The 23854-nt window shown below is 46.1% G+C and overlaps 1 protein-coding gene and 2 long non-coding RNA genes across 6 annotated transcripts in view; 2 read left to right on the plus strand and 1 right to left on the minus strand.

The window, feature by feature from the left end:
* smyd3 (SET and MYND domain containing 3) overlaps positions 1-23854 on the minus strand; it is a 796202-nt gene that overhangs the window by 211831 nt on the left and 560517 nt on the right. The window lies entirely within an intron of this gene.
* On the plus strand, positions 1053-20039 carry LOC122552645. The gene is made up of 3 exons (XR_006312438.1): positions 1053-1062; positions 12285-12289; positions 19774-20039. It is a non-coding gene; the product is annotated as an uncharacterized LOC122552645 (long non-coding RNA).
* Positions 20191-23854, plus strand: part of LOC122552646 — a 6451-nt gene continuing 2787 nt past the window's right edge. The window contains exons 1-2 of the long non-coding RNA XR_006312439.1: positions 20191-20274; positions 20457-20461. This is a non-coding gene — a long non-coding RNA (uncharacterized LOC122552646). The remainder of the gene's footprint in view (positions 20275-20456; positions 20462-23854) is intronic.

Here is a 23854-nt window from a genome sequence, read left to right on the forward strand (position 1 = left end):
GGGGAGCATCCCAAGTCGTGATTCACATAGGCACCAATGACACAGGTAGAAAGAGAGATGGCAGAAATTCAGGGAGCTAGGGTGGAAATTTAGAGCTAGAACACACAGAGTTGATGTCTCTGGTTTGTTGCCTGTGCCAAATGCTAACGATGCGAGGAATTGGGAGAGAGAGGGGTTGAACATGTGGTTACAGGGATGGTGCAGGAAGGAGGGTTTTGGATTCCTGGATAATTGGGGTTCATTCTGGGGTAGGTGGGACCTCTACAAACAGGATGTACACCTGAACCAGAGGGGTTCCAATATCCTTGGGGGGAAATTTGCTGATGTTCTTTGGGTGGATTTAATCTAATTCAGCAGGGGGATGAGAACCGAAATTGTAGTTCGAGTATACAGGAGGATGAGAGTAGTGAGGTCAGAACTAAGATTTCAAGTTCGCAAGAAGACACTGGCAGGCAAGAAGTTGGTTTGAAGTGTGTCTACTTCAACGCCAGGAGCGTTCAGAATAAGGTGAGTGCACTTGCAGCATGGGTTAGTACCTGGGATTTCGATGTTGTGGCCATTTCAGAGACATGGCTAGAGCAGGGACAGGAATGGTTATTGCAGGTTCCAGGATTTAGATGTTTCAGTAAGAACAGAGAAAATGGTAAAAGAGGGGGTGGTGTGGCACTGTTAGTCAAAGACAGTATTACGGTTGCAGAAAGGACATTTGAGGACTTGTCTACTGAGGTAGTATGGGCTGAGATTAGAAACTGGAAAGGAGAGGTTACCCTGTTGGGAGTTTTCTATAGGTCCCAAATAGTTCTAGAGATGTAGAGGAAAGAATAGCAAAGATTATCTTCGATAGGAGCGAGAGTGACAGAGTAGTTGTTATGGGGGACTTTAATTTTCCAAATATTGACTGGGAATACTTTCAAGTTCAAGTACTTTAGATGGGCCAGTTTTTGTCCAATGTGTGAGGAGGGTTTCCTGACACAGTATGTAGACAGGCCAACAAGAGGCAAGGCCAGCCAAGTGTTAGATTTGGAGGTAGGTGAGCACCTCGGTAATAGTGACTACGATTCGGTTATGTTTACTTTAGTGATGGAAAGGGATAAGTATATACCGCAGGGGAAGAGTTATAGCGGGGGGAAAGGAAATTGAAGTCAATGCAATTAGGCAAAATTTAGGATGCATAGGATGGGGAAGGAAACTGCAGGGGATGGGCACAGTTGAAATGTGGAGCTTATTCAAGGAACAGCCACTGCTTGTCCCCCTTTTTAAGTATGGAACTGTCAGGCAGGGAGGAAGTGGTCAAGTGAGAGAGCTGTGGTTTACTAAGGAAGTTGCATCTCTTGTCAAGGGGAAGAAGAAGGCTTGTGTTAGGATGAGATGTGATGGCTCAGTTAGGGCACTTGAGAGTTACAAGTTAGCCAGGAAAGACCCAAAGAGAGATCTAAGAAGAGCCAGGAAGGGACATGAGAAGTCATTGGCATTTAGGATCAAGGAAAACCCCAAGGCTTTCTACACCTTACCAAGAAGAAAAGAATGACTAGAGTAACATTAGGGTCAATCAAGTATAGCAGTGAGAAGTTGTGCGTAGAGTCAAAGGAGATAGGAGAAGTGTTAATGAATACTTTTCATCAGCATTCACACTAGAAGAAGACAATGTGGTCATGCAGAATGCTGAGGTACAGGCTACTAGAGTAGATGGATTGACGTTCGCAAGGGCAGAAGTGTTAGCAATTCTGCAAAGTGTGAAAATAGCTAAGTCCCCTGAGATAAGATTTATCCTAGGATTCTCTGGGAAGCCAGGAAGGAGATTGCAGAGCCTTTGGCTTTTATCTTTATGTCGTCATTGTAACAGGAATAGTGCCAGAAGACTGGAGGATAGCAAATGTTGTCCCCTTGCTCAAGAAGGGGAGTAGAGACAATCCTGGTAATTATAGACCAGTGAGCCTTACTTTGTTTGTGGGGAAAGTGTTGAAATAGGTTATAAGAGATAGGATTTATAATCATCTAGAAAGGAATAAGTTGATTAGGGATAGTTTGTGAAGGGTAGGTCGTGCCTCACAAGTCTTATTGAATTCTTTGAGAAGGTGATCAAACAGGTGGATGAGGGTAAAGCGATTGATGTGGTGTTTATGGATTTCAGTAAGGTGTTTGATATGGTTCCCCACTGCAGGCTATTGCATAAAATACGGAAGCATGGGATTGAGGGTGATTTAGTGGTTTGGATCAGAAATTGGCTAGCTGAAAGAAGACAGAGGGTGGTGGTTGATGGGAAATATTCATCCTGGAGTTCAGTTACTAGTGGGTACAGCAAGGATCTGTTTTGGGTCCACTGTTGTTTGTCATTTTTATAAATGACCTGGATGAGGGGATAGAAGGATGGGTTAGTAAATTTGCAGATGATACTAAGGTCGGTGGAGATGTGCATAGAGACGAAGGATGTTGTAGGTTACAGAGAGACATAGATAAGCTGCAGAGCTGGGCTGAGAGGTGGCAAATGGAGTTTAATGTGGAAAAGTGAGAGGTAATTCACTTTAGAAGGAGTAACAGGAATGCAGAGTACTGGGCTAATGGTAAGATTCTTGGTAGTGTAGATGAATAGAGAGATCTCAGTGCCCATGTACATAAATCCTTGAAAGTTGCCACCCATGCTGATAGGGTTGTTATGTGGGCATACGGTGTGTTATCTTTTATTGATAGAGGGATTTGGAACCATGAGATCATGCTGCAGCTACACAAAACTCTGGTGTGGCCACACTTGGATTATTGCGTACAGTTCTGATCAATGCATTATAGGAAGGATGTGGAAGTTTTGGAAAGGATTCAGAGGAGATTTACGAGGATGTTGCCTAGTATGGAGGGAAGGTCTTAGGAGGACAAGCTGAGGGACTTGAGGCTGTTTTCGTTCTCGAGAAGAAGGTTGAGAGGTGACTTAATTGAGACATGTAAGATAATCAGAGGGTTAGATAGGTTGGACAGTGAGAGCCTTTTTCCTCAGATGGTAATGGCTAGCATGAGGGGACCGAGCTTTAAATTGAGGGGTGATAGATATACGACTGATGTTAGAGTTAGTTTCTTTACTCAGAGTAGTAGGGGCGTGGAATGCACTGCCTGCAACAGTAGTTGACTCGTCAACTTTAAGGGCATTTAAATGGTCACTGGATAGAGATATGGATGAGAATGGAATAGTGTAGGTTAGATGGGCTTCAGATTGGTTTCACAGGTCGGCACAACATCAAGGGCAAAGGGCCTGTTCTGCGCTGTAATGTCCTGTGTTCTTTGTGTGAAGCATCGACCTATTGGATGGAAAGGACCTCTACTACACTAAGGGAACAGGGTGGGTAACCTGCTCCCAAAGTGTTTAGACTCTGGACTAGCTTGGAGGCCTGAATTCCCCTCCTCTTTTTAGATTTCTTCATTTCTATTTGGGATGTGGGCATCACAGCCAAAACTGGCAATTGTTGCTCATCCCGAATTGCCTTTGAACTGAGTAACTTGCTCATCCCTTTCATAGTCAACCTCATTCAGGACTAGATTAATTTAGGATATCTGGTCAGCAAGGATGAGTTGGACTGAAGGGTCTGTTTCCATGCTGTACATCTCTATGACTCTATTTCAGTGTGGAATCACATGTTGGCCAGATCAGGTATAGATGGCAATTTACCTCCCTAAAGTACATTAGGGAACCAGACAGCTTTTACCAAAGTTGTTGTGTTTATCATTACTGAGATTAGCTTTGTCTAAAAATTATTTAAATTTAAATCCCACCAGCTGTCATGAAGGGATTTGAACCCATATCCCTTGAGCATTTGGCCAGGCCTCTGGGTTATTAGCTCAGTGACATTACCATCACACCACCATTTCCTATACTATTGAGGGGAAGTGCCTGGATATGGGCTGGAGGCTTTGTGCAATGGCAAGGCTGGGAGTGGTGATGCATGGCTTGGAGCGATTACATACCCAGGTCAAAGGTCACCAATTCAGAGCCGAGGAGATTGGTAGCTATTTTGCTAAAGCTAACATCGTTGCTTTTTTTTAAAATAAGAAAATAGTTGAGTTTCAAATCTGTGCTAAGAGTGTTAAAAGAATGCTCTTGACTTTAAGTTAGAGCTGCAAAGTCATGGTGTCAGTGGACACTCTCATGCAGGTATCGTTCTGCAGTGCTGATGTGGGAGTCTTTGCTACTGGAGCTGGTTGGTCAGAGGGTCATGGCTGCCAGTTAGTACAGTCAATTAAACAAGGATTACATTCTCAATGAGACAGGTTACATGGAGAAGAGTGCTTTCAGCTTGCTGGCTCCCAGCCTGGCAGCACGATTTCTTATAAAGATTTCAAGGAGTTGGCACGGGTGCAGGATAACTGCTATACCCAGGCCCTGCCAAGAAAATACATTGATCCAATATAAATATAGTCCAATATCACAAATGGCCAGGTAATCCAATGCCTTCTTGGGATATAATAAAGAGTGATTAAGATAGCACCTCTGGAAACTGTTCAGTTTTAGCATCTCTGGGTCTGAAATGCCAATAACTTCATCATGTTAATACTAGGACCAGAACTAGTTCATCATTTTCAAAAGGGGAATAAAATCCAGCTGAATTGGACTGTCTATACCTGATGAAATAAAACAAAGAACTGCAGACGCTGCAAAGGTCATTGGACTTGAAATATTAACACTGTTTTCTCCCTACAGATGCTGCCGGACCTGCTGAGTTTCTCTAGCAATTTCGTTGCCTCTATCTGATGTTGCCTTACGCCAAGTCTGTCCCAAATATGCGCACAATGTAGCAAAAAGGTGCCAAAATACAGTGGAAGTTGAGCTGAAGTAGCCTTCCCATTGCTACAAATCACTGTATCCTCAGAGAAACTGATCAGAGTTTAATAGCACTTGCCTACGGTGATGTTTAGTTTATATATCTCAGAGTAATGCAGAGATGACACTCACTTCTAAAGCATAACAGATTGAGTTGCGAGAATTTTAAAATATCTCTCCAAACACAAAATGTCTCCGTCCATTCTGACGACTCATGCTTGTCCAGCTTCTGTGGTGTCTGTTTATTTTGCTTTGACTCCACATTCAGGATTTTTGATAAATCAAGCACAGATATCAGACTCTCAAAATTGACTGCAGGTTAAGTAACCCATTGAGAACCATTCAGGACAGCTGTCTCTTTAGCTGCAAGACAACAATAGGGATTACTTTCTAGCGTGGACTCTCACTCTCACTTCCTACTTCTCCACAGTCCTTTCCCAACTCTTTTTTTCTATTGTTTCAGGATGAGGTCATGCCTTAAGGCTATCTGGATTTCTTAAAGCCATTCACCTGACTTGACCATGTATGCGATGAAATTTACTGAATTTCCTGAATTTACTCCTGAATGGTTTTAAGATTGTGTCCCAACAGAATTGAACAGACAAACCAGTTTCTCTGCAGTCACTCTTTTAATTAAAAATCTGCTTTATCATTTCAATAGCCCCGGCTGAATTTTCAGGACCTGGAATGGGACCTGGAAACCACTAGGCCTTCAGATACGTTGACTTCCTGACCCCATTCCTGACATTGGCCACTCTGAGGCCTGGACCTTTCTCCACAACCCCTTGCTTCTATGAGGTGCGGCAAGTAATTAGACCTGTCAATGGCCTTGTTAAAGATAAGTTAAGGAAGCTGTCAGGGATTTTCCAATTTCCCCAAATTGTCAAAGGCAGCTCCATTTCCAGAACCCTCTTGGCCGGCTGTTTAGGTGTCCCTCCTCTGTTTTCCCACAATAGAGCATCCCCAACCACCACCATTGCAACCAAGCTGATGCTTTTTGGGATTTGATATACAAAGAAAAGAATCCCTACAGTGTGGAAACAGGCCCTCTGCCCAACAAGTCCACATCGACTCTCCAAAAGGTAACCCACCCAGATCCAGTCCCCTACACTGTTACTCTACATTTATCCCTGACTAATACACCTAACCTACACATCCCTGAACACTATGGGCAATTTAGTATGGCCAATTCACCCTAACCTGCATATCCTTGGATGTGGGAGGAAACCGGAGCACCCGGATGAAATCCACACAGACAGTCACCGAGACAGGAATCAAACCCGGGTCCCAGGCTCTGTGAGGCAACAGTGCTAACCACTGAGCCACCGTGCTGCCCCAAATATAAATTTGGAATTTATATTTTTCAGAAAATGGCCCAGGCATGCCCCTTCTTGTTGAAGCGCCCTCTGAAGTATTTAGTCAGTACTGCAGTTGAGGGCATGCCTAAAGCTGGAGGCTTCTGTGGACCAGGAGCTTGGTTCTGTTTCAACTGGGGTCTCATGCTGCGAAGTGAAAGACTTACCTCCTAAAGGAGCAACAGAATCAGAATTGTACCCCAAAGTGCTGTGAACTCAGCACAAACCTCTGACACACGTGTGGAGGGAGCCACAAACAACACAACACAACACCAATGAGTGTGGCTTCCACAGACCATGCGGCAGATTAAAACTTAACATCAGCAAATGAGGAGGCTAATGCTTGGCTTCAGAGATTTGCACTCGCTAAACAAAATAACACTCCCACACAATGGGTCACATGGCCCTGCTGCGGGGCTATTCTTGGTGCAGCTCAGGGTGCCAACTTTAAAAGTCGGCGCTGATGCAGGAAGAAAAGATTAGGTGAGTGACATACTGGGGCATGTTGTCTAACTTAGAATAGAAGAGAGAAAGCAACTTGACACTGCTCCAGATGCTGTGGTGTTTGAGGTAACAGCAGTCAACTGTGTTAAGTGTAAATTATATGGAAGCTGTTATCAAGGTGATACTGCCTTGTAATCAAAGGCACATTAGACATGCTTATTTCCTGCATTTTGAGATGGGAATAATGCAGTTTATAGTTTTATTTACATTCATTTCAGCAGCTGTTGGGAATTGAATCCTGTGTTAGTACAGGGTGGATGACCATAAAACTTACAGTAAGCACCTCCCCTTGAACAAACAATGAGCAGAAAAATACAATGAAACAGGAGTACCCTTAACATGTGGATCACATTGGTTCCAAATTCTTGGACATCAGATTTGCTTTTGGATACTCAGCGGTGAGATTAGGAAAACTGTGGTGCAGGTCTTCCAATGGGGAGACAGTGATTGCAGAAAATCTCGGCCATTAACAGGCGCAAAAGGTTACTCACCGCTGCCTCAGACAAGTGTGGCTCCAGCAACACACAAGAATCTTGACAGGTCCAAAACAAAGTGACCAACGCCATCGGCACCCCATCCCCTACCCTCGACATTCATTCTCTCGCCCACAATGCTCAGTCACAGCGACGTTTACCATCAACAAGATGCACTGCAGCATATCACCAAGGCTCCTCAGCCAGCACCTTCCAAATGCATGACCCTCCTGCTATCATCGAGACGGACAAGGGCAGCAGATGCACAGGAACGCCATCACCTGCAAGTTCCCCTCCAAGCCACCCACCACCCTACCTTAGAAAGGTATCGCCGTTCCTGATCAGTCACTGGGTCAAGATCCTGGAATTCCCTCATATGTACTTGCCTCAAGTGATTCAAGAAGGTAGCTCACAACCGCCTCCTCAAGGTCAACTAGAGATGGGTAATAATTGCTGACTCAAGTAGCAATGTCTATATACCCTGAATGAATAAAACTTTACAAAACCAATGAAAAACCAAGGTATATTCAGTGACACTGTGAGCTCTTCCTCCCAATAGTGTAAGGTTGAGCAGAGTCAGAGAAAACGTATGAGAGTGAGTACTGCAGATGCTGGAGATGAAGGGGGGCTTTTGCCCGAAACGTCGATTTTCCTGCACCTCGGATGCTACCTGACCTGCTGTGCTTTTCCAGCACACTCTAATCTTGATTCAGGGAAACTGCAGCCTTCCCTTTGGACAGAAGGACACACTGCCCCCACTTGCCCCATGCAATAAAAGATGGGATCAGAGAACAAAACAGCCCCAGCTCCCCATCAAAAATGGGATTTAATATTCAAACAATGTTCTTTAAAATTAACAGGAACGGATATAGTTCAAAAGACAGTTTAACCTACATTATCCATCAGAACTTGCGCAAACAGCAGCCTAATGAGACATTTCCTTTTGTGTGATTTGCTTTTGACTTTGTTTTTCTTAGTGAATGAAAGTACATCATGTATCTTTGGCTATTTGTATTCATCTCCTGTGGTGTTTCTGTGTTGTACAAGAGATTTCAATTGTCTCAAGTGCTTGGCAATTTTCATTTTCCACACAGAGGGGTCCACCCCCATTCTGGAAGGTCAAGGAAGTCCCACTGTAATCCTTGGCAATGTCTTAAAGCTTGTACATTTGGTGACTTAATATATTTCAGCAGAACATGACTGGGCCAGGGATCATTAGTTCAGGGATGTAGTCCTAGTATGAGCGGGGATTAAGAAAAATGTGTTTCAGACCAACAACAAGTCACAGATTTCGTGCAGTCTTATGCGCACCTGGCCTGTGACTCAATTCAATCAGAAGTGACATGTATCAATTGGAATGTTCTACGTGAGGAATACCAAGAGGGGACAGAGAGAGAGAGAGAGAGGTGGGGGGAGAGGGACAGACAGCACATGCTTGAGCGAGTGACTGTCAGGGAGTGCAGAGAAAGTGGAGGGATGACAGCCAATGTGGAAGACTCCAGGGAAACACAATGAGACTATGAGGGCAGGCGACAGAGTGCAAGGGCCTGTGAGTACTGAGGAAGAGAGAGGGGTTGGGTGAGGGAGTGAGAGTGAGAATGATGAGTGACAGTGATGAGTGAGCAAGACAGGGAATGGGAAGGTGAGGGAGGCCAGCTGTTTGCCAGAGAAAGGCTGGATGAAAGAATGAGGGAAAGAGAGGAGTAGGGACGGGGAGAGGTGGAAAGTGAGAGAGAGTGAGGGTGAGAGTAAGATGGGTCGAGATATTAGGAAAGAGAGAGACATGAGGGAGAGTGTATATTCGTGGCTGAGATAGACAGTTTTTTAATCAGTCAGGGAATCGAGGGTGATGGAAAAAAGGCAGGAAGATGGAGTTGGGGATTATCACATCAGCCATGATCACATTGGATGGGCTGAATAGCCCTGTTTTATGAACTAATGAATACAACAAATGGCGAGAAACAGACAATGAACTGAATCTAATAGAACTGGCTCATCTGTTCCCAGAGATTCCCTGCAGTTATCAACTTATTCCTAACAATCCCATGACCTTATTTCTGAAGGGCAATGCTAACTGTGCAAGGCAGGATTGGTGGAAACAGCAATTCACATTGTAACAGTAGCAAAAGACTGTGCACTCTTCGGGAGAAAATTTCACAAAATTTCACAAACTGAAACTATAAAGATCCTCTGCTGATGTCAGGCGGTATTCCTGCACACTCCCCCGATACAAATCAGAGAACCATGGGATTTGTTTGTCAATTGCTGTTTAAAAATCTGTCAAATCCAGACCATGAGAATGTTGATTTTAAAATTCCCACCCTCGTTTTCAACACCCACCATGGCCCAGTTCCCTACCTATTTCTTGTAACCTCCTCCAACCCCGCAACGGCCAAGTTATTCTGACCATTTGAGCCCCCCTGATTTTAGCTCTTCGTAATTGGTGGCCATGCCTTCAGCTGCCTGGGCCTTGGAATCCCTTCGCCAAACCTCTCTGTTCCCCTTTAAAAGTGACCCCTTTGGTCAAGTATTAGAATCCCCACAGTGTGAAAACAGGTCCTTCGGCCCAGCAAGTACACGCTGACCCTCTGAACAGTAACCCACCCAGATTCACTCCTCTATGACTCTACATTTCCCCTTGACTAATGCACCTAACCTACACATCCCTGAACACTATGGGCAATTTAGCATGGCCAATTCATCTACCCTGCATATCTTTGGACTGTGGAAGGAAACTAGGCACCCAGAGGAAACCCACACAGACACGAGGAGAATGTGCAAACTCCACACAGACAGTCACCCGAGGCTGGAATTGAAGCTGGGTCCTCTGGTGCTATGAGGCAGCAGTGCTAACCACTGAGCCACCGTGCCCCCCCCCCCCCACCGAAGTCTTTGGTCACATGACCTCTTATCTTCACTAAGGCAACTCAATATCATAGTTTCATTTGTAATACTCCTGCAATGTGCCTTGCGATGTTTCCTTGCATGAGAGGTGCTACAGACTCAGGAACATACTCTCACTGTGGAAGACTTGACTTCCATTTCACGTGAAAGTGAAGTGAGATTCACAAAGGCGTCACTGGGACACGATGCAAGTCTCACAGTCCCTGTTGTGACCCCAGGATTACCTCATCACCTCGCCTCGGTTTCAGCCTGTTTCTAAACATATTTTCATTTTCTTTCAGGAGTATCACCGTTAGCCAGGACCTCGAACCAGACGGTGCAGAAGTAGACCACCTGCTACACCTCACTTCATCTTTGCTTGCCCAGAATCTCACCTCCTGACCCTTTTGTCACACTGTTAACCCCCTTGACCCTGACGGCAAGACATCAAAAAGGGCAGTCAATGAACTGGGTACCTCTGTGGTTCCCTGAGAGCTCAGGGTTAACAGACGTGGCACTTTGCCATCCTTCAAGGGAAACTTGGCAGCGCACAGAAGGGTCCTTTCTGCTGGCTGTCTGCCGGGATCCCACAACATGTGTCACATTTGTCATCTCATTCATTACCAAGCGGAAAAGCATCGACGTCCCCGCCTCCCTCTTTCACTCACTGACCTCCCTCTGAGCTTTGAAGTGAGCAGGTTGTTTGTGGTGCGTGGAGGCAGCTGATAACCGCAGTTTAACGTTACAAAGTGTCGTGTGTGTTGGCAATTTGGAGAGAAGCCCTTAAATTCCCACCTTTGAAGTCCGAACCCTGCTTCCTTGGTCCGCAGTCAGATTTACCATTGTCCTGGGAGCATAAAACCTCGCCCCTTGACCTCAGTCGCTTATGTTACAGTCCATGCTCCTCACTTTGTGCTGTGTTCAATTCTTAGTGGAGCTTGTCCGTCCAAAACAAAGAAGGCGAGAAGTCTTTAGTCTACAAAGAACACATCTCTATTCAGTGTGCAACTGCATTTTGTTTCATGGGGTCTCCTCGTACGTCTCTCTCGAACCTTGTTAAATCTATGATTAGTTTTCCCACAAATATCAAACATGTTTAAAGAAAATGCTCCCATCTATGTAAAAGACCGTAACATGTCAGGGCAGAAGCAGCCCATTCAGCCCATCGAGCCTGCTCTGCCATTCAACGAGATCATGGCTCATCTGATAACCTTGAACTCCACTTTCCTGTCTTTTCCCCGTTATCCTTACTGACTAAAATCTGTCCAACTCAGCAACTATCACGACCTCAGCATGTCCCAAAGCTGTTCACAGGCAATAAGGTATTCTTGAAGAGTCACCATCATTGCAACCTAGGATATAAAGTCGCCAATCTGTGCACAGTAAGATCCCACTGACAGCAGCATTATACTGATTGGAATGACCTGTGTTACAACTTGAGGGATGTGATACATTGGCTGTGGCATTAGGGGGAAACCACATTGTTGTTTACTTGCACTGAACTGCAGTGGAACTGATTCAAAATAGGAGTTTCCTTGGGCAGAAGCTAATCTCTGTCACATCCCATGGCATTCCCTGTTTTCAGGAATCTGGATTGGTGGCCAGCAGTCTAACCTGGAATGACATTTGTTAATTGGAGAAACAAAAAGAAACAACATCTAGGGCTCCCTTGCCCTAGTAGGAATGCTGGCCACAGGCATTCCCAAGAATCTGTATCCTCAGGGACTGGAAAAAAACTCCTGGGTTGGAATCAATGCTGAAGATAGCTCTCCTCTGAATGTTGCTAGAAACTGTAATCACTGCATGAGTGTATCCGGTGAGGGCAGCAGCCTTAGCTGTGACATATCCCACTGCTCCTCTCAGCCATCCAGGCTCCTACCTGACAACCAGTTACTGTAGAGAATTAGCAAGGAGCTCTCAATATTCACACAGGTCTGTATTCCTGCACCATTAGGACTGGATTTCATTGTGTTGCTATTGGAATGTGAGCGTCGCTGACAAGACCAGAAATCACGCTCTCTTCATAATCCCCTCAAAAAGGTGGGGGTATACCACCTACTTGTACCGCTGCTGTCAGTACACCCCATAGTGCTGTTAGAGAGAGAGATGTCTGAGAATTTGACCCAGCAACAATAAAGGAATGATATCCACATCAGGATGATGTGTGGTTTGGAGGATACCTTCAAGCGAGTGGTCTTCTGGTGTATCTGCTGCCCTTGTCCTTCTGGGTAGGAGAGGTGCTGGGTTTGGAAGGTGCTGTTGAAGGAGCCTTGGTGAGATGCTGCTGCGCATCGTTTTTTAAAATTTGCTTGTGAGATGTGGGGGTCACTGGCTGGCCAGCATTTATTGCCCTTGAGAAGGTGATGGTGAGCTGCCTTCTTGAACCATTGTGGTCCATGTGCTCTAGGTAGACCCACACTGCCCTCAACGCGGGAATTCCAGGATTTTGTACCAGCCACAGTGAAGCAATGGTGATATACCTGCAAGTCAGGAAGCTGAGTGGATTGGAAGTGATATTGAAGGGGGTGGCGTTCCCAAGTATCTGCTGCCCTTGTCTTCTAGATAGAAGTGGTTGAGAGTCTGGAAGATGCTGCCTAAGGATCTTTGGTGAATTTCTGCAATGCATCTTGTGGACAGTACACATGCTGCCACTAAACGTTGGTGGTGGAGGGAGTGGATATTTGTGGATGCCAGTTAAGTGGGCTGCTTTATCCTGGATGGTCTCAAGCCCTTGTTGGAGTTCCACCCATCCAGGCAAGGGTGAAGTACTCTATCACACTCCTGACTTGTGCCTTGTAGATGATGAACAGGCTTTGGAGAATCACGAGGGGAGTTACTTGCTGCAGTATTCCTAGCCTCTGACCTGCTCTTGTAGGCACTATAGTTAAATTGTTTTTATTCATTCATGGGACGATGGCATCGCCGGCCAGGCATTTATTTCCCATCCAATCACATAACAATCAATCACTTTGCTATGGGTCTGGAGTCACACGTAGGCCAGATCATGTAAGGATGGCAGATTTCCTTCCCTAAAGGACATTAGTGAAGCAGATGGGTTTTTCCAACAACTGACAATGAATTCATGATCATCAATCGATTCTTAATTCCAGATTTTTAAAATTACATGCAAATTCCACAATTTTGGTGATGCGATTCAAGCCTGGGTCACTAGAACATTACCTGGGTCTCTGGATTAACAGTCCAGCAATAATGCCACTAGGCTGAGGAGTTCTAAATGCTGCTGAACATCGTGCAATCATTGGGGACTATCCCCACTTCTGACATTATAATGGAAGGAAGGTAGTTGACGAAGCAGCTAAGATGCTTGGGGCGAGGACCCAACCCGGATGAACTCCTGCAGAGACGTCCTGGAGTTGAGATGACTGACCTCAACAGCCACAACCAACTTCCTCCGTGTCAGGTATGACTAACCACCAGAGAGTTTTCCTCTGATACCCATTAATTCTGGTTTTGCTCGGGCTCCTTGATGCCACACTTGGTCAAATGTAGCCTTGATATCAATGGCTGTCACTCTCACCTCCCCTCACCTCTGGAATTCAGTTCTTTCCTCCATGTTTGAACCAAGGCTGTAATGAGGTCAGGAGCTGAGTGGCTCAGGCAGAATCCAAACTGGGCGTAACTGAGCAGGTTATTGCTGAGCAGGTGCTGCTGGATAGCACTGTAATGACCCCTTCCCTCTGATGATCGAGAGTAGATCGATGGGGCAGTAAGTGGCTGGGTTGGATTTGTCCGGCTTTTTCTGTATAGGACATACCTGGGCAATTTTCTACATTGTCTGGTAGATATTAGTGTCATACCTATTCTGGAATAGGGGTTAGGGGAACTGTAGGTTCTGGAGCACATGCCTTCAGTACCATTGCTGGAATGTTGTCAGGGCACCTAGCCAACGCAGTATCCAGTGCCTCTCACCATTTGATAACACGTGGAGTGAATTGAATTGGCTGAAGACTGGCACGTGTAATACTGGGACCATTGGAAGAGGTCAAGATGGATTATTCACTCTGCACTTCTGGCTGAAGATTTCGACAAAAACTTCAGCCTTATCTTTTGCACTGATGAGCTGGGCTCTTCCATCACTGAGGATGGGGATAGCTGTGGAATCTCCTTCTCCTGTGAACTGTTTAATTGTTCACCACTGTTCACAACTAGATGCGGCAGGACTGCAGAATTTAAACCTGATCTGTCTGTTGTGTGATTTCTTAGCTCTGTCTATCGCTTGTTGCTTGTATTGTTTGGCATGCATGTAGTCCTGTTTGGTAGCTTCACCAGGTTGACACCTTGTCTACAGGTATGCCTGGTGCTGCTCCAAGCATGCCTTCCTGCGCTCTCCATTAACACCACCATATGGATGCCCAGTCTTGAGTTGATAAATTTGTTCTAAGTTGGTCCAATTTAGCACAGTGATGGTGCCACATAACACAATGGAGGTTATTCGCAATGTGAAGACGGGACTTTGTCTCCACAAGGACTGTGCGGTGGTCACTCTTATAGTATCGTCATAGACAGATGCATCTGCAGTTGGCAGATTGGTAAGGATGAGGTCAAGTATGTTTCTCCCTCTTATTGGTTTCCTCACCACCTGCCACAGACTCACTCTAGCAGCTATGTCCTTGAGGACCTGAACAGCTTGATCAGTAGTGCTGTTGCTGAACCACTCTTGGTGATGGACATTGAAATTCCCCACCCAGAGTATATTTTGTGCCCTTGTCAGCCTCAATGTTGTTCAACGTAGAGAAATACTGATTTATCAGCTGAGAGAGGACGGTACCTGGTAATCAGCAGGAGGTTTCCAAGTCTATGTTTATCCTGAAGCCATGAGACTTCATGGGATCCATAGCCAATGTTGAGGACTCCCATTCCTTTCCCGTTGCTAACTGGTAAACTGTCGTGTGTGGTTCAGATACAGATCAAACAGGCTAACCATAAAAGCTGATCAACAGGACAAATTTAAAATTGAGGAGAATGCAGTCATTTCTTGCATCTTGGCACTGCAGTTAGTGAGTGCTTGCAGTGCATACAGTGAGCCCAGGAGTGGCTCTCTCTACCAATCCACCTCAATGTGCAAAACCCTTTAATGTAATGAAAAGAAAAAGACTTCCATTTACATAGCACTTTCCACAGACATCGGATGTCCCAAACAGTTTGCATCCAACTAAGTTTTGTTTTTGAAGTGCAGTCACTATTGTGATGTCAGAAACATGACAGCTAATTCATGAACAGCGACCGCCCACAATCTGCCAAGTCATCGCAACCAAATGACCTGCTAACTGAACGCTCACTTTAGGTTCTATCAGCATCACTCAGCTTCTCACCTCATAACAGCCTTGCCCTAAACCTGGACAAAAGAGCTGAACTCAAGAAGTGAGGCGAGTGACTGCCCTTGACATCAAAGCCAGTTTTGACCAAGTCTGGCACTGAAGACCCTGAGCAACACTGGAGTCAAACAGGATTGGAGGAGAACTCTCTATTGGTTGGAGTCATACCTGGCACAAAGTAAAACAGTTGTGGTTGTTGGAGTCAAACATCTTAATGCATGGAATGTACAGTTCTTCAGAGTAGAAATCTAGCACCATACTCTCGATTCTGATCTCCAGCCTCGGGTGCTGCCTGACCTGCTGTGCTTTTCCAGCACTACACTCTTGACTCTGATCTCCAGCATCTGCAGTCCTCACTTTCTCCTAGCGTCTGAGGCCCAACCATCTTCAACTGCTCCATGAATGACCTTACCTCTAACCTAAAGTCAGAAGTGCAGATGTTTGCTGATGAGTGCTACATGTTTGGCACCAGGCACAACTCCTCGGAGACTGAAGCAGTGAAGAAGAGGGGGAGTTTTTTCACTCAGAGGTAGTGAATTTTTAGAATTCTCCACCTCAAGAGAGCTGTAGAATATCAATCATTGAGTATGTTCAAGACAGAGAAAAATATTAAAGATATCAGTGGATGGGAGAATAATGTGGGAAAATGGTGAACTGGTGGAATTTACTTTCTTTGTTCATACTGATTTGTGACCCAGCCCTAAGTGGCCTGGTGAAGGGGTGGTCTTGAATCACTGCAGTTCTTCCAGTATTTTGACCCAGTAACAATGAAGGAACAGCAATTAAGTCAGAATGATGAGTGGTTTGGAGGGGAAATTGCAGATGATGGTGTTTCCACGTGTCTGTTACCTTTGTCTTCCTACTCGATAGAGGTTGCAGGCTTGAAAGCTGCTGTCACAGGAGCCTTGATAAGTTGATGCAGTGCCTCTTGCAAATAGTACATATTGTTACCAGTTATCCAGGCAAGTTTGGCAGTTAGCTGTTAGTCATCATTAACTGTTGTGTTCACCATGGAAATGCTTCTACCAGTTCAGGTCCACCTGTCAACCATTCCGCACCCTCCTTTCATACAGTATAAATATTGTTTTCTCTCGTGAGTTGTCCTGATGAGTGAAACAAAATAGGTTCGAACAAAGGACGGAGCAAATTACTGCAGATGCTGGCATCTGGACTGAAAACAACAAATGCTGGAGATCACCGCAAGTCAGGCAGCATCCATGGAGAGAAAGCAAGCTAACGCTTTGAGTCTCGACACCTCCTCCTCAGAGCTGGTGAAGTGTGGAGGGAACAGTATTTATGCAATAGTTTGGGGTGGGTGGTTGGAGCGCTGGGTGAGAAAGGATGTTGATAGTTCGGACTAAATGATCGGAATGTGAGAATAGCACAACAATGCTGTGTTTAACTCCCGGACCGGAAAGAACAGATACTCCCACTGGAGTGAGGGAGAGAGAGAGAGGACATGGTGACAGAGAATATAGCAGATTCTTCAGATTGGGTGGAGCTTAACATACTCCCCAGCATTAACCCTTTCAGACCATTACTGCATACAACAACAAGTTCTATGGGATTTGAGTGAGAATGCTTTGGGGCTTTTATTTATAATGGAAGGTTTTCCAAAGAACAAACACCATCTCATCCAGGTTTGGGAGACAATTAACACCAATACAATTAACATCAGCATGGGCCATTAAATGTTACACTTTTTCTTTTAATTCCCCAGAGACATCACTCTCAAAGCTGTGACTGGAGTTTTACTCTGAGAGTGCCAACCCCATGTAAATGACCCTTTCTTTGTTGCATTATCTGATCACTTTTTGGTTTCATAGAAGCCAGAAACTTAGTCCAGATTCTGATAAAAAGACATTGATCTGAAAAGACAACTCTGTTTCTCTTTCTCTCCCTGACCTGTTGAGATGTTGCTTAAAAATGTGTTGCTGGAAAAGGGCTGAAGAAGGGCTTATGCCCGAAACATCGATTCTCCTGTTCCTTTGATGCTGCCTGACCTGCTGCGCTTTTCCAGTAACATATTTTTAAGCTCCGATCTCCAGCATCTGCAGTCCTCACTTTCTCCTATTGTGATGTTGTCCGTTTTCTGCTTTCATTTCAGATTCCCCTCATCCGCAGTGTTGGCTGCTTGGGCCATGTTCTGTGATTAATATACTTAGCCCCCTAATACAAGTCTGCAAACATATCAAGCCGCTGTCCAGTTACACTGTCCGTCTCCTGATCACTTGTCTGCTCTGACCTTGCAGAACACACAAAGAAACACTCAAATTAACCTCGACTTCTGCACCTCTGCACATAAAGCTCGATATTAGCTCCCTTGTTGTGATTATCTTTCTGTTCCAGTTGACACATCTCCTCATCTGTGACTTCACAAGTATAGCCCTGTTGAAGCTCAGGTTTCTGAAGTGCCTTGACCTCAGTACAGAGCGATGACTGAAACTCAGCCAGGGTACAATTTTCTCTTTGAAAGCCTGTTTCCTTTGGGGTTGGCAATTAAGTTATCAAACCAACAAAACATAAGCGACCGGCTTTTGCAAAGCTCAGGACTGAGAAGCAGGAATGGGTGGGTTACAACCACACAGTGACAGGCGATTGCTGCAATTGTTCTTCTGGCAATCTGGTCATTTTGTTCAGGAAACAAAACTCAGAAACACAGCGATGTATTGGGTGATCGGAGCATCTGCATCCAGCAGGCCCCAGGAAGTAATGGGAATTATCAGCCACCCTGAACTCTCTCATTCTGAACACTGACAGCCCTCTGAGCCTCAGGAAGGTGCTGACCCATCCAGGTGCTTCTCCCCACTGCCCACCCTTCCCATCAGCCTCAGATCCAGAATAAATCCCCTTTCTCACAGCTCAGCCCAACAAAACCCTCAAAGATCCTGAAGCAGTCAATAATCTCCTCTGGTCGAGATCCTACTTGCTTGGCGCAAAATCACTAAACATCGTGGTTCCAGGAAATCCACAGATTAATAAAACACCACATGACCACCTCCTCCTCACTCCATACCCTCAGTGTGAACTATCCAAAGGTTTGGAATTATCAAGAGGTGTCAAGCCTAGCTACAAAACTGTCAGGGCAAGAAAGTGGGAAATGTGTGACTTCTGTAAGAAAACAGCTCCCTCCCTTGGTTGCTGGAAATATCACAAAGAGAGGTGCATTGAAGACACACAAGGAGGGAAAACGCATGCATTTATATAGAACCTTTCACACCTTGCCACAGCACTTTACAGCCAGTGAAGGACTCTTGGAAGTGCGGTTAGTGTCGTAATTTAGAGAAAGTAGCAGCTAGTTTGTGCATAGAAAGCTCCCACAAGTAGCAATATATTGTGCTTTTGTAATATTGGGAAGTAAGTATTGGTCAGGGCACCGGCAATAACTCCTCCCACTACACCTCAATTGTGGGACTTCTATCGGACAAAGAGGGTAACGAATTAACATTGGATGTGAAAAAGAGCATCTCTGAAATTTCCTCTCAGGGTTTTGCAAGGCCAGCCGAGATTCTGTGCACCACCTTCGGTGAGTGTGGCTTGAACCCCACAATGTCTGCCAGGAGCTGATAGCGCTGCCAACTAAACCAGCACTGCCAACCAAGAGGCCAAAACTCCGTTTTGGGCACTTTCACTCCATTCACTCAGGATTGATCGTCAGTCGGTTTTCTCAGCTGCAGCCCCCCTGACTTGTATTGAAACTGTTGCTGCATTGTTCCTTCCATGCTCATAAGTCCTCAGTATTTTGGAAAGAGAAGTGCAGAGAGAGAGAGAGAGAGACAGGGCTATGCACAAACCAAATGGACTTTTAAATCATCACCCACTACTCCCTAGCTCACACCTTAGCCCAACCTCCTCTGCCCTTTTCCCAGTTTAACAGCATCTCAAGGTCAAAGACACGAGAACAGGAAGAAAGCTCAAGCAGGCACACAATGCCTCATTGACCAAGGTCTGACCAACCAACGAGCTTTTGATAAAGCCATGCATAGGAGACTGATTGTGAAGGGAAGAGCCGTCGGATCAAAAGAAACTTGGCAAATCGAATCCAGAATTGGCTGTGGCAGGAAGCAAAGAGTTGAGGGATGCTTTTGTGACTGGAAGCCTGTGTCCAGTGGGGCTCTGAAGGGATCAGTGTTGGGCCCTTTGCTGTTGGTGGTATATATGAATGCTTCAGACTTGAATGTAGGAGGGTTGATCAGTAAATTCATGGATGATATGAAAACTGTGGGAATGTAAATGGTTAGGAGGATAGCTTTAGATTACAGGAAGACATAGATAAGCTGGTTAGACGGGCTGATCAGTGGCAAATGGAATGCAGTTCGGATAAATGAGAAGGGATGCACTTGGACAGGACAAATAAGGCAGAAGCAGAGTTCTGAGGGATCTTGATGTGCATGTGCTGGTCCCTTCCTATCATTATGAAGCCGAATTCACCAAACGTTGGATTGTTCACCCACTAATAGGGAACGTGAGCTGGGATTAGACCGTCGTGAGACTGGTTAGTTTTACCCAACTGATGTTGTGTTGTTGCAATAGTAATCCTGCTCAGTACGAGAGGAACTGCAGATTCAGACATTTGGTGTATGTGCTTGGCTGAGGAGCCAATGGTGCGAAGCTACCATCTGTGGGATTATGACTGAACGCCTCTAAGTCAGAATCCTGCCTAAATGTAACGATACCCTAGCGCCGTGGATCACTGGTTGGCCTAGGATAACCGACTCCGGTCGGTGCGTATCGCCATTCGATTCTGGTCTGGAGTGCGGCGGTATGGGCGCCGCCTCTCTCCTTTACTTGCACCTCATGTTCATGGGGAACCTGGTGCTAAATCATTTGTAGATGACCTGATTCTAGCTCAGGGTTTCGTAAGTAGCAGAGCAGCTACCTCGCTGCGATCTATTGAAAGTCGTCCCTCGAGCCAACCTTTTGTTAAAAAAAAAGTGGGCGGCACGGTGGCACAGTGGTTAGCACTGCTGCCTCACAGCGCCTGAGACCCGGGTTCAATTCCCGCCTCAGGCAACTGACTGTGTGGAGTTTGCACATTCTCCCTGTGTCTGCGTGGGTTTCCTCCGGGTGCTCCGGTTTCCTCCCACAGTCCAAAGATGTGCAGGTCAGGTGAATTGGCCATGCTAAATTGCCCGTAGTGTTAGGTAAAGGGTAAATGTAGGGGCATGGGTGGGTTGCACTTCGGCGGGTCGGTGTGGACTTGTTGGGCCGAAGGGCCTGTTTCCATGCTGTAATGTAATGTAACGTAATCTAATCTAATGTAACACACTTGGTTCGAGATTAAAATAAAGCTGCAGATGCTGGAATCCAAAGTGGACAGGCAGAAGGCTGGAAGAATGCAGCAATTTCAAGGTGTAACTCTCCTTCAGGACTGGGGGTGAGTGTGGGGGAACTGCAGATAAAGGGGGTGATGGGGGCAGGGTGGTGAAATTGGGATCGGTGAAGACAGGTACAACCTGGTTGGTCAATGGGAGGAATGAATGTGGTAAGTGGCTGGGAGCAGTGGGAGGAGGGGGAGGGGCTGGGAAGGGAGTCGGGGATGGGGAGGGAGGTTAATTGAAATTGGAAAACTCAATGTTGAGCCCTCTCCCCCTTAGTTCAGGACCAAACTCATCTCATCCTACCATTCCCTAGCCCTTAGTTCAGGCACTTCCCATCTACATCTGTGACTCCAACCACACTCTCCATATCTTCAGCAACTTCCAGCTCCCCAGCCCACAGCACTTCCTCTTTCCTATGGACGTGCAGTCCTTATACACATCAACACCCACAAGGATGGCCTCCAGGCCCTCCACTTCTTCCTCTCCAATAGACCCATCCTGTCCCCCTCCATCAGTACCCTCCCTCACCTCACTGAACTGGTCTTCATCCTCATTAACGTTTCCTTTAACTCCTCACATTTCCTCCAAATCAAAGGGGTGGCCATGAGTACGTGAATGGGCCCCAGATACGCCTGCCTCTTTGTCAGCGATGCCGAACTGTACCTACACAGGCACTGTGACCCAACTCTTCCACCACTACATCGATGACTGCATGGGTGCAGCGTTCTGCACCCAGGCTGAACTGGAGCAGTTCATTGACTTGGACCACAACTTCCACCCCGTCCTCAAATTCACTTGGTCCATCTCAGACACCTTCCTCCCCTTTCTTGACCTCACCATTATCATCTCCGGTGACAGTCTCCAGAGAGACATTTACTACAAACCCACAGATTCCCATAACTACCTGGACTACACCTCCTCCCACCCAATATCCTGCAAGAACTCCATCCCGTTCTCCCAATTCCTCTGCCTCCACCACATCTCCTCAGACAAGGAGACATTCCACTCCCAAGCATCGAATATCTCTCCCCCCTCCCCCCTTTCTGCCTTACGCAGGGAGCATTCCCTCCGACAGTCCTTGGTTCACGCCACCCCTGCCACCAACCCCCAAGCACCTTCCCCTGCAACCGGAAAAAATGCAAAACCTGCCAGTACACCATACCCCTCACCTCCATCCAGGTCCCCAAACAGTCCTTCCAGCTGAGACAGAGGTTCACCCGCCTCTCTTCCAACCTAGTTTACAACTGTTAAGGAATGATTCACCGAGCATCGCAGCCAGGCCCATAGGGGCCAAACAGCCTCCCCAGTCATCGTTCATTTTAATTCCTCCAACCACTTCCTTTCCAACATGATCATCCTTGGCCTCCTCCATTGTCTAAACAAACCACAACTCCTACTGGAGGAACAACACCGTATCATCCACCTGAGCAGCCTACAGCCCGGAAGACTCAACATTGAGTTCTCCAATTTCAATTAACCTCCCTCCCCATCTCCCAAGTCCCCTTCCAGCCCCTCCCCCTTCCTTCCACTGCTCCCTGCCACCAACCGGATTCATTCCTCCCATTGACCAACCAGGTCGTACCCCTCTACCTGTCTTCACCTGTCACCACATCACCACCATGCCCCCACTACCTCCTTTATCTGCAGCTTACCCTATACCGACCCCCAATCCTGAGGAAGGGTTACACCCAAAACGTTGACTTCTGCACTTCCTGGTGTGCTCTGTTCTTCCAGCCTCCTGCCTGTCTACCCTTAATGTAACACAACAGGCAGATAAAGTGGTTAAGACAACATTTGGAATAGTAGCCTTTATTTGCTAACACATAGATGTTAAGGGGAGAAAGGTGATGCTGGAACTGTATAAATCATTGGTTATGCCACCGCTAGAGTATTGTGTGCAGTTCCAGAAACCACATTATAGGAGGGATGGGACAGTGGGTGTAGAGGAGATTTACCAGGATGTTGCCTGGGCTGGAGAGTCTCAGTTTTTGAAGAGAGCTTGGACAGACTGGGGTTGATTTCATGAGAGCAGAGGAAACCGAGAGGGGCAGGGACCTGAGGGTAGACATCAAAAAACATTTCTTCTTGGTGGAGGGATCAATGACCCTTGGTGGAGGGGTCATGGTTCCCATAGTTTTAAGGGAAGCGGTAGGAGATATACAGGAGATGTGAGGAGAAGACTTTTTCATCTCGAGGCTATTGGGAATCTGAAACTCACTTGCCTGTCAGGGGGTTGGAGGCAGAAACCTTCAGAACATTGAAGAAGTATTTAGATGTGACCATGTGATGCGAAGGTATACAAGGCTATGAGCGATGTGCTGAGAGGTGGGATTAGAACAGTTCGGTAGTTGTTCTGACTGGTGCAGACTTGATGGTACAAAGGGACTGTTTCTGTGCGATAGATCTCGATGACTCTTCACCACTGTCCCTTTGTCACTGAATCTCTCCTGCTATCCACCCAATCACACCCTCCCGTTTTTGTCCTTGACCTCACATCTTCCCCCACTCTCCACTCTTCCTGGTCTTTATGAAATATCATCCACATGAAGCATTCCCTCAGCTTTTCTCTCCACAGATGCTTCCAGCATTTCCTGTTGTTAGTTGGATCTGTGGCTCCGAGTTGGAATCGTTCACCAATTGCTGTTAGTTTGGCATCATTCTCAATGTAAAATGTGGTTTGATAGTGCTCTGATGAAGCAACTTTACTACATCAACTGTATTCATCTAACGCCTTTTCTCAGGTGAATTGTAAAGCAAAGTTTAACACTGAACCACAGGAACAGATATGAGGTAGGTGACCAAAACCTTAAACCAAGAAGCAGGGTTAAGGAGCCCCTAAAAGTGAGGTAGATCATAGAAACATAGGAAGAAGGGTCAGCCATTCAGCCCCTTGAGCCTGCTCTGTCAGCTAATGGCTGGTGTCTGGCCTAACTCAATTTGCCTGTCTTTGGCCCATATCCCTTAATACCTCTGCCTAACAAAACTTTATCTTAATAGGCTTAAAATGAACAATGAAGGTGAGGGAGGATCCCAAAACCTAGAGCCTGGGCACTACCAGCAACATCTGGATCAGTGGTGCTGGAAGAGCACAGCAATTCAGGCAGCATCCAACGAGCAGCGAAATCGACGTTTCGGGCAAAAGCCCTTCAGGAATAAAGGCAGAGAGCCTGAAGCGTGGAGA

This window comes from Chiloscyllium plagiosum, chromosome 9 (assembly GCF_004010195.1).
Source record: "Chiloscyllium plagiosum isolate BGI_BamShark_2017 chromosome 9, ASM401019v2, whole genome shotgun sequence".
Taxonomy (NCBI): Eukaryota; Metazoa; Chordata; class Chondrichthyes; order Orectolobiformes; family Hemiscylliidae; genus Chiloscyllium; species Chiloscyllium plagiosum.